We start from the raw sequence: 10,777 nt of genomic DNA, 5'->3' as shown, positions 1-10,777 counted from the left end.
ATAGACAACCTATTTACTTTAAGCCATCATTATAAAGTAGATGCTGATTGTACAGTGTAATAGCTACAGAACAATGACACCATCAGAGTTCAGATTGGTTTCCTATGGGCCTTGCTTTCACTGTGCAATTCTGTCTGCCTCAGAGTTGCATTCTCTGGGAAATAAAAGGTGTCTCGATTTGAGGCACACCAAAGAAGATGATAACAACTAGAGGAAAGTTAACTGTGGAATCACCACAAAAAAAGATCCCTGCTGGCTGGCAGCGAATGCAAAGAAGGGCGAAGAAAGCAGGAAAATCCGCGGCCATCTTGGATACATTTGCCAGAAACAGAACTGTAACATGCATGTTGATACTCTGCACATGGCCATCATCATGAAATGGATTTGGATTTTTGCCAAATTCCAAATTCAGCTTAAATGTATTGTGATGAACACTTGTAGAAAGCAGTGTTTTTTGTTGCTTTGTTAGCTCTGTAACTCCATCTGTACATACTGTATAGTTAAAATTACAAAGTTTAGTTGTTTAATTGCCAAACTCAAGAAAATATCATTTGGTACGTGTCATGCACTGTCCACCCCTTTTCTTTGTTCTTGACAAGAAACCCATCAGTGTCTTGCCTAAAGACACTTCACATCTGCTTCAACCCTGGCTGTCCATGTGAATTATTGTCTCCTTGAACACTCCATAACACAGTGGATTTATTTTCAGACGTGTGATTTCTGGTGAGAAATCATATGTAAGGAGTAGCTGTCTAAAGAGCTGTGAGTTCGCCTTGATTGAATGTTTCAGCCCATTTGTTTTTTTTGGGCCCACAAATGTACTGTTTTTGTTCACACTCACCATTTAAATCAACCTGCTTCACAGCAAGAGCAGAAGCGGTTGTTAAATGTTTTTTTTAAATTCACTGTAAGCTGTCTGTTAAGCTACAAACAGCAAACAGACAGACTAAGCGTTACGGCTCAGAAGCGTCCCAGAAGCGTCTCGGCGCTGGGCTCCGCTCAAAATAGGATTCAAGTCTATTTTTCGACGCGACGCGAGGCGTTGCAGAGGCGCCGGGCAGGAAGTGAAACGGTGACAGCATCCGGCCCATCCCCAAAATAAACAAATTTTGCAGACCCTATCCCTCCGTAGTCTTTCAAGTAGGAGGAGAAATGCCAGCGTTCTCCTCCGGTTTACAGGCACTGTGTAAATTATATATATAGAATAATTATGATGATGAATGCATTTTTTTACCACTAAAATACAGCAGCACATCTTTGATTCATGTCGTTTATAACTGGAATATTACAATTATTATTAACTTTGTCTGTACAAAGTAGCCTGTCCAGGAAATATGCCCAAATCAACAAAAACTGCGAGCCGGCAGGCAAGACGCTCCGCTTCTGAAATGCTTCTGAAACGCGCCCGGTAGGGTATGACGCCGGAGGAGGCCGGACCAAAACCGTGGCGCAGCCGTGACGCGACGCAGCCGTGACGCGACGCAGACGTGACACGACGCAGACGTGACGCGACGCAGACGTGACGCGACGCAGACGTGACGCGACGCAGACGGACCCGGTGGAATCGAGGGGTAAGTGACAAGCTGGTGAAGAAAGTTGAAGAAGTAGCACCTCGTAGATATAATTCCAAAAAGTTGGTGGAGACCAAAACACAGCGAATAGGAGAGTGAATATTGGAACTGAAGATGAAAATTGGCCTTTATCGCTAAATCTGGCACAGTTACACGATAGTCTCAAGTGCTTATTGAATTGATGTCCATTTCCCCTTTCTTTACTAAATAATTACTACATTTTACTCAAGACTATTTCTGCTACAGTACCACTTATCTCAATGACAGTCAACGCAGAATGGAAGGTAGCCATTTAGTACATTTGTACTAGTACTTTTTGCAACAAATGTATGTCCTTGGACAGAGCAAGCCCCTCTTGCGCCTGATCTTTCCATCATAACATAATGCACAATGAGAGAGAACACTTCAGATATTTCTTATTGTTGCCAGTATCCCCTTGACACACACAACACACACACACGCACACACACACACATCTTCCTATTCACCAAATCCGATGCATTGTTAAGACAAAATTAATGAATTACTGTGCATTTGATGTGGCTTCATTCATAGATGATAAACTGTTCAGTAAGTAATTCTGTTTCTAAATGGAATGCAATACTTTGAATACATTCCAATTGTGTGTGCTTTAATTGCTTCCATAAATTGCTTTTTTCCTAGATTTATCCTTGTTCATCATGAAATGAAATGTGCCGTCTAATCAATTAATTATCCTGTGTAATTATTTATTAAAGCTTGATTGCATTTCCTGAGCAAGACTGAAGGAACACACTTATTAACATAGTCTGTCACGCATTTGAGAAGAAATAGTTGTTGGCTATTAAAATACAATAATACCGTGTGTGGAGATTCATTAATTTAAGTTATGCAAATTAAATGTTGACATTTTACTTCACAAACCAGTTCTGTCTGTGTATCCATCTTTATGTAAATCAACATAATACTTTTAACCACACAAATGTTAAAAATATTCATACACAGATTTAAATATTTTGATTTAAAAATGAAAAATGTAATTTTAAGTGTTTATGAAATGATCATAATTTAAATAATAATTATTATAAATGTACAATTCATGCATGGGTGTCTCACCAGCACATCCCCCCCCTAGCTGAAACGCCTCAAATGTACTCGTTTGTTTACTTCCATAACATACGTGACATCACAATGTAAAAAAAGCCAAACTTCCTTTGGCTAACGCTTCCACACATTGTAGATGATAGGCTAAGAGGCGGGACATCTCTTAGCAGTTGACCAATCACAACAGAGACGGCAAGCTAACAAATCAGAGCAGACTGGGCACTGGTTTCAGACAGAGGGTGAAAAGAGGTTCTGCAGTACAGGCAGTATGAGAAAAAGCAAGACCTTTTCGAACATTAAAGCATGGAGACATGTCACAGTAGAGGCAAATTAGCATTAGAGGGCCCCTTTAAGATATATGATAATGTAAATACTAAAAGTAAACCACCTTTTAAAAATAATGGGAGAATCTGGAATTTTAAACATATTGAATTGTATGTAGGTGGGGCCTCTTAGTCACACCTTTAAAAGGACATGGCTTGTTTCTGTAATGACAATCCTTCTGGGCAGGGCGGGAGAACCAGTTATACCTGAAAACACACCTTCATGTGATCTGAGGCTGACACCCTGTTCACCATAAACAGCCTGTGAGTCTCTGTTAGGGTTAAGGTGTTCAGTGCTCTGCTCTAACAAAAGTCTGCTCTACAAAAAAGAAAAGATTCAACCCGACAGAGAGGCGACTCTGAAAGCAAAAGGTAAGGCTCGTTTTCTCTACTCTTAATGGCCGTCTCTCACTTCCTTTCCAAGTCGCTTTCATGGCCGAGGAGGCTGATGGAATTTCATTACTTATGATTGAAAACCAATGGAGTTTTGAAAGCAGAATGAGATGGAAAGGTGCACTCAAAACGCCGGTATACCCTCCAGATGCCAGCAATCTAATTTGCTGTCAGTGGTAATAAATGGGGAGCCATCGGGTGGCACAGATAAGACGTTATTTCACCATCAGGGTTATCACTTAATATCTGATAATGTCTGTGGGGAGCAATTGTATCCGACAGTTAAAACAGGGGGCCTCAACTCCTGGCCCGAGAAATGATCATCAGCGCGGAAGAATTGTTAATCTGTCAAATCAATGTGACTTCACTCAATAAAGTGTTCATAGGGACTTAAGTTTAGGTTGCAGTGTTAATGATTCACTCTTTTGGGAGAGGATTCTACTCTAATGAAAGGGAACAGTTGTGCTTTTCATATGTTCTGCTCTTTATTGCTAAAAAGGACTTTTCATTATGTATATATTGTAAAAGATTCAAGATTTGAAAGAAATCATTTGAAACAATTATTATGGCTAGGTCAAACCTGATAATCTGTGTATCTTTATGTATATAAAGATCATTGTATGTACGTAAAGATACACAGATTCAGTAGGGTGCAGTCTAGTAGAGTTAGAGTGTGTGTTGTTGTATGTTCGATTATACAATGTCCTCTACATTTTAAGGAGGTGTTTACTTCAGGAATGTTACCTGCGTACTTGCCTAGATTCCTAAAAACAAAGTATGATGGAGGTGAAAAAACAATACACCGCCTAGTAAATGCAATGAACAAAGCTTGAGTCATAGCGTTCACTGTTACACTCAGAGCTGCCAAGTCCAAACGAACAGAACAGAAATCACAGCATTATGACATTTTGGACAGTTGTTGTTGTTATTGTAAACAAAGCCTGTTTTGTGAAGCCTGAGAGTGGGAGACGACACATAATATGCTTCACATTATCCCCTGTGAGAGTTCAGCTGTAGTGAAGCTGTGGCACACATACAATAATACATTCCTGCCATTGTCTCCACAGCTCTGATCCATCTGTCCTCACGCTATTGTACTCCACTTGCCTTTTGTTGAAAAAAAGAAAGAAAACTAGCATCATGGGACAATTTGAAGATGCAGACTTGGGGTGGGATGAGAAGAGCCACGACACGAGGCAGACTCAGCCTCCGAAATACGAGGAGACAGAGACTAAAAGCTCCGGGAGGAAGTGTCCCACGTGCTGCCTGAAGACAAAGAACTGTCTGATGAGTGGAGAGTGCGGCAGATGCCTTCAGATCTCCAGCGTCATCGCCATGTGTGGCATGTGCATCCGCATGTTCGTATGTAAGTGTGTCAACCTCACATAAAACCTTTTATAACTGCCATGTCACGATCACAAAATACTCTGATGTCCGAAAAGCTGATTTACTGCTGAAATGAATATGAATCTGTGGTACAAGAAAAATATAACCCTGACAAAAGTTGAATATTTAAAAAGTATAATTTGTCTTTTTATCCATTTCTAAATGTATATTCAATTCTTCCACAGTTGAGATAGTCTTTGCTATTATTCATTATTGTTTTGTCCTTTTGATTTCCAATTACAGGACCAAACCTTGGGCTTCATAACCTGCTTCTCCCGGATCATCATCACTATCACCCTTTATGAGTGATGCCACGTGGTTTTCTTATGATCTGCTAAAAAATTCTTTATCCACAAGGTATTCATTTCACATGATCACTGTCTGTGTTTAGAACAACTTAGAAAGGCATTATGAAGGAATGAATAAGTGGATGAATGAGCATGTTTGATTGATCATTTCTGATGGATCTGTATTTAGTAAAATCAGATGTCTATATTTATATTTTTAGGTACGAAAATTGCAATAAAATATAAAAACTAATATGATGAATAAAATAGTAATAATGTAAAATCAGTATGAAATTAACTTGAGAATATGCAGAGTTATTCTGTTTATGCTACAGTGTAAAACATTTTCTCTTACAATATGAGTGAGAGGGTTTTGGTGAGAAAACAGTGACATATCTGAACAAATGCAAAACTTTGAATAAAGCTTCCAGTAACAACAAGAACAAAAAGTTTTTCATTTCAATGCCAGCAATGATAAAAACCTGCAATTAATTAAAATCCTTTGACGAGCATGATGCAACGACATGACATTCTCTGCTTTCAACGCCCTCGTCTGAGGTCATTTAGAGAAAGTTGCTTGGCACAATAAGCAAGCTACAAAGAATGTATTACAAAAAGAAAATCTGTAATTCACAAGAAAAACATAACATTGCTACTGTATGTGTCTGTTTTCATTATATACATTGAGGGGAAACTGCATCAAAATCCAGAATGACCCAAATCACAGGAGACATTTGTTCCCCCTACATATGAGTGCCAGCAGCGGATCTAAGGTGTCAAGGCTTGTACAGAAGTGTGTGTCTCACAGGCTGTCCGGAGAGGCAGTGCGTGGGTGGACAGCAGGGGATAATGCCATTGTGTGGAGACATATTACAGTACGTGACGGGAAGAGAGTTCTTGTGCCTCGAACCTTGAAAGAAATATGCTGCTCAAATCAGTACAGAGATCTTAGAAGCACATGCTATGGGATCTGAGTTCCTGTTAAAGAATGAGCACACATATCTTTCATATCAGATGCAGGGGAAAGACATCTTTGTCTGACCTTAAAGGGGGGGGGGGGGGGGGGGGAAGAGAAATTCCCCAGGATCTCCCTTTGAATTTGAAGATGCATTGTTGCAACAACATCATTACATACTGTAACTTGATCACATTGGAGGGGAGTTGTGTGTGTACTGCCATGTGGTAAATACTTGTGGATGCTGCTCTTGCTCTTTTTGCATATCATGTATTTATTTTTTGCTATGTTTATAAATGTCATGTTCTTATATGTTGTATGTCAGGGACTACGGATGGAAATTAGCTCAAAGCTCAAATCCGGCATATTTACACTTGAAGCATTATTTGTCTTACTGTAAGTGTTCATTAATGTGCATTGTCCCTTTTCAAATAAACGATTAAATGAAATGAAAAGTGTTTACCTTTGTTGGACGGGCAGACATCTGAATGCTTGTGATGCTTGCCCTAATATACATCGTCTAGCCTGAGTCGTGTTTCCTGAATCCCTACAATGAGGTTTATGGCAAAGCTAGCCCGACTTTTTAATCTGAATGAGCAAAACTATAATAATGTTATCCAGGTTCAAATATACCAGAGTTTTAGTTCAAGTTTCTGTTCATTTGAGACTTATAACTCCTGTTCCTGCCTCTAAATGTTTTTAAAATGCTAACCATGAATGTAGGTTAGGATGTTATGTAAAAGTAGCTAACATTGTAGCAGTAACTGGAACATTGCTATTACGTTTGTAACGCATTGAAATATTTAATGTATATAGCCTGATTATAAATCATTTCCCTGGTACAACTTGTATATAGACTCATACTGCACTATTCCACATCATAACTTTATTTCATTTTTATAACTATTATTATTTTTGTATTGCTCTTGCTCTTATTGTTATTATGTTATGTTATTATGTTGCATTGTTGGAGAAGCCTGTGACATAAGATTTTCAACTGCATAATTACTCTGTAGCTATGTCAGATTGACAATAAAGAACCTTGAACCTTGAACCTTGAACAAAAAAGGTAAAACAAAAAAACGTTGGGTGCAATTCAAAACATGTTCTTGTCTCACTTACGTTTTTGGCTTTGGCAGCTTTGCCTACCCTATAATGTATAATCTTGTCATAGATTAGCTAGCAGGAAAGCAAGTTTGGAAATGTGGGAATAGAAGGATTTCTGGGTTGCCGTCTATGTTCTTTGGAGGCTCCCTGGGGTCGGCGTTGACATTTTGAAAACGACCCATTGGATAGAGCTTGGCTAGAAACTGCGGATTGCTGAATGATAATGCTTTGATTATCCTGTACATGCTTACTTATGCCTTGCATGAAAACCTGAATACTGCTGTAGAGATGATGTATTACAGAACAACAAATCCTTGTTCTGAAGCAGCAGAGCAGCGCCTGATAAAGATTGTTGTATTCATCTGAGCTCAGAGACGCCACTAAAGACCCCAGAACATTAATGTTTGGTAATTTTTAATCTTTGTAGCGTAAGGTTGAGGTTAAAACCCACAGGGACAAGAATTAAGTCTTTGAGCGCTATTGATTTCAGAGACTGATGTATTAGTCTTCTGTCTCCCTCTTTTCCGTTTTCTTTTTCCTGTTCCCTTTCACTGCATTCCTCCCTTCTGTTGCTGCCTCTTGTGTGCCACAGTGTCAGTGTCGGCATCACAATACAGGGGTGACATTTCAAGCAGACAGATTAGGGCCTCTCTCCAATTAATTTTGCTTTCCTTCCCCTGTTAAATACACAATCAACCAAAGGCAAAATGTCAGTGAAACAAACGATGAGCTGCCGTGTGGCTGACAATTACCGCCAAGCACCTCAGAAATGCCAATATGTTAAAGTGGGAGCAGTGTGTGAGATGAATGGGGACAAACGGCAATCTTTGAGGAGCGTTGTTGCAGCACGGAAACAGGCATGTCAGTGGCTACCTGCCTTTGCCATCTGATGTAGTGACAGACAACATGTTGTTGGAAAGGTCAAGCGTTACTTAAAGGGCTTGGAATCAATATCTTACATATCAATTAACGTCTTCGATAACCCACCATATGTGTAATGACCATCGCAGGAAGGGGAGATATGGATGAGACTATTTATTTCTAGATGTGTGAATCTCACAATGGTCCCACAATGTCTTTGGCTGCATCTCAATGTATCGTTCCCTCAATTGTTTATACAACTCTAGCAACTACTTTTCATCCATTACCACAAGCAGTCAGATAAATCTGAACCTTTTGTTTTTGAATTGCTTTTAGAAAATGATAAACAAAAAGCTGCATCCTTTCCATACCAGTAGACCCAGTCCATAAACATTACCAAAATAAATCATAAATCCATCTGCAGGGCATTAATGTGGTAGAATCAACAACAAATAAGGTAGCTCTAATACAGGGCACCTCACTGCATGAGTTAGCATAGCGGCTATTGGATATTTCCAATACTCAAAGCTATTCTACTTTTACTTGGTTTAAGTACCTGCATTTCATAACAACACAACCAGAGAGATGAATTTCAGCCTGCAATGTTTTTTTTTGCTATTTCTTTTGAAAAATAGAGCAGAGAAATGGTAGCCAGAGCAACAAATGAGTGGTCTTCCAAGTGTTTTAATGTTGCACTGTGCTTGGCCTACTTAAAGTGTAGCTCTAAGATCAAAGGAGAGAAGAGAAACAAGCTCGACAGTTACTTATTATTATTCAGGCAACTACGTTACTGCATGCAGAATGATCCACCTATACCAGTAAATCACTTTACAACCTGGAGGTCCAATGCAGAACTGTACAATTCCAGACACTAAAGCCACCAATTTGTCCCTCCAACTTTGAAAAAACCCCAGATGATTCCTAAATGAAGTAAACCAGTGGTTGGTTGTCACATGTTCCCCGAAAATATCTAATTACTGATTACTTCAATGATCACTCTTATTCTCAGGAATGCATTGCAACATCAGTCTCTCAAACTGCTGCACATCAGATAGTAAACACTGTGTTTGAAGGGCAAACACACAGAAAAATGCACACATCATATGCAAATCAGTTCGGCTTGCCAGGTACTAAGTTGCTAAATACAACTATAAAATTGGCCAAAGAGATCAAACTGTGAATATTGAGAGGGAATGAAACGGAATTAAATAGAACTAAATCTACTTCGATAAGAGAAAACCCACACAGAGTTTAACCGGATATTAAGCGGCTCCTGGTGTGCAAATGCTTTAGCCTCCGCCCATGTAGCCATCCATCTGTTGCTTCCGTTTCTCCCACCCCGGACACAAGGTAATAATGCAGGACACCCAGTCAAGCTAGCAGGCTGCTTCCTGTTTGTTGGGGCGGTGAATCGGAAATTCTCCTTGCTCTTCCAAGTCATTTTAATCACCTTCTTTTGCCAAGATGCACAGCCGGCCCTGCCTGTGATTGACTTGGCCAACAGCCAGCCCCAATACAATTTGTGGCATAAATGCTAAATCGATGGGTCATTACACTAATGAAATGACATGACAGAGGGACATGATACTTTGGTGGAATCAAGGTTCTTCATAGCTTCTGGTCACGGCCAGGTGCCAACATTATGAAATGTTTGAGAAATGCTAAGTCGGTGGTATTACTGGAAGTTGATGGTGAAAATGGCATTGATTCAAGCCTGTGGCGGTTTATATGTCTCTAAATGCGTGTGTGTCCCCACATTTGCACACTGAACAGTCAAACCAACCGTTATTGGACAGATTCCTGGACCACCTTACCATGAAAGCCCACATTAACATCTGATTTCACAGTTGAGAAATACCAAATCACTGACTAGGTCCAGCTCTCAGGGAAAGAATAATGATTATTTGATATAAAAGATCATTTTATGGGTATTTCAACTGAGTAAAAGCAGCCTGTGGCATCTTGGAAGTACACTCTGCCCGCCCATTTTAAGATGTCCAGATTCCTAGTTCCTCCGACAATTCAAATCTTTACAGGAACCTTGAAGACTCTCTCAAACTCTGACTGGGTTTTTTTTTCTTTTACCTTGAATTTGTTTTCATCTATACTTTTTTTACTGCCTCCATGAAGATGACAGGGGGGGGAAAGTGATAGAATTGTTGGGATATGCACTGTTTGTGTGCTGCTCCAGTGTGTTGTTGAGAGTATGCGAGACGGAGAGGTGAGAGAGTGAATGAGACAGAAAGAGATGAGATTTGTGATCTCATCTGTTCACCCGGAGCCTCTCACCAGAGAGGCCTTTTACCGTCGTCAATCATCACCATGGAGACATCTTTAAACTCGGATGGATTAGAAGCTCTGATGCATTTCAAACATGCCCGTTGTACACACTTAGAGATTGTGGATGGGGGCCACTCAACTTGTGCTGAGCTACGGTCCCAAAGAACACTTGAGATTTTTGTTCAAGCAACAGGTAATGCTAGTGGAAAAATAAGTATTCAGAAATGCTTCTTTGGTAAAAGCATCAAAGCAAAGATAGAAATACTCTGTTACAGGATAAAGTAATGCGTTCAGAATTGTAAAACTACTTAGTATGAAAGTAAGAAATCTAATTAAAAGTACTCATTTTGCAGACAGATTTCAGATTATATTATACTATTATAATTATTGATTCAATAATGAGTTACATTTATATCGATAATCTAAACCTGCAAAGTAAATAGTAAAGATGTCAATCAAATGTGGTGGAAAAAAGCATATTATTCTTGTTCAAAATGTAGTAGAGTAAAAGTAAAACTGTCATAAAATATA

The 10,777-nt window shown here is 39.4% G+C and overlaps 1 long non-coding RNA gene across 1 annotated transcript; it reads left to right on the top strand.

Annotated features, from left to right (window-relative positions):
• Positions 1 to 3,208: 3,208 nt before the first annotated feature.
• LOC117473296 lies at positions 3,209 to 5,568 on the top strand. The gene is made up of 3 exons (XR_004555024.1): positions 3,209 to 3,349; positions 4,438 to 4,736; positions 5,000 to 5,568. It is a non-coding gene; the product is annotated as an uncharacterized LOC117473296 (long non-coding RNA).
• Positions 5,569 to 10,777: the final 5,209 nt, after the last annotated feature.

This window comes from Trematomus bernacchii, unplaced genomic scaffold, assembly GCF_902827165.1.
Source record: "Trematomus bernacchii unplaced genomic scaffold, fTreBer1.1, whole genome shotgun sequence".
NCBI classification, from domain to species: Eukaryota; Metazoa; Chordata; class Actinopteri; order Perciformes; family Nototheniidae; genus Trematomus; species Trematomus bernacchii.
Note: the sequence above shows the minus strand (reverse complement) of the source record. Positions and strands in the feature narration are given on the sequence as shown.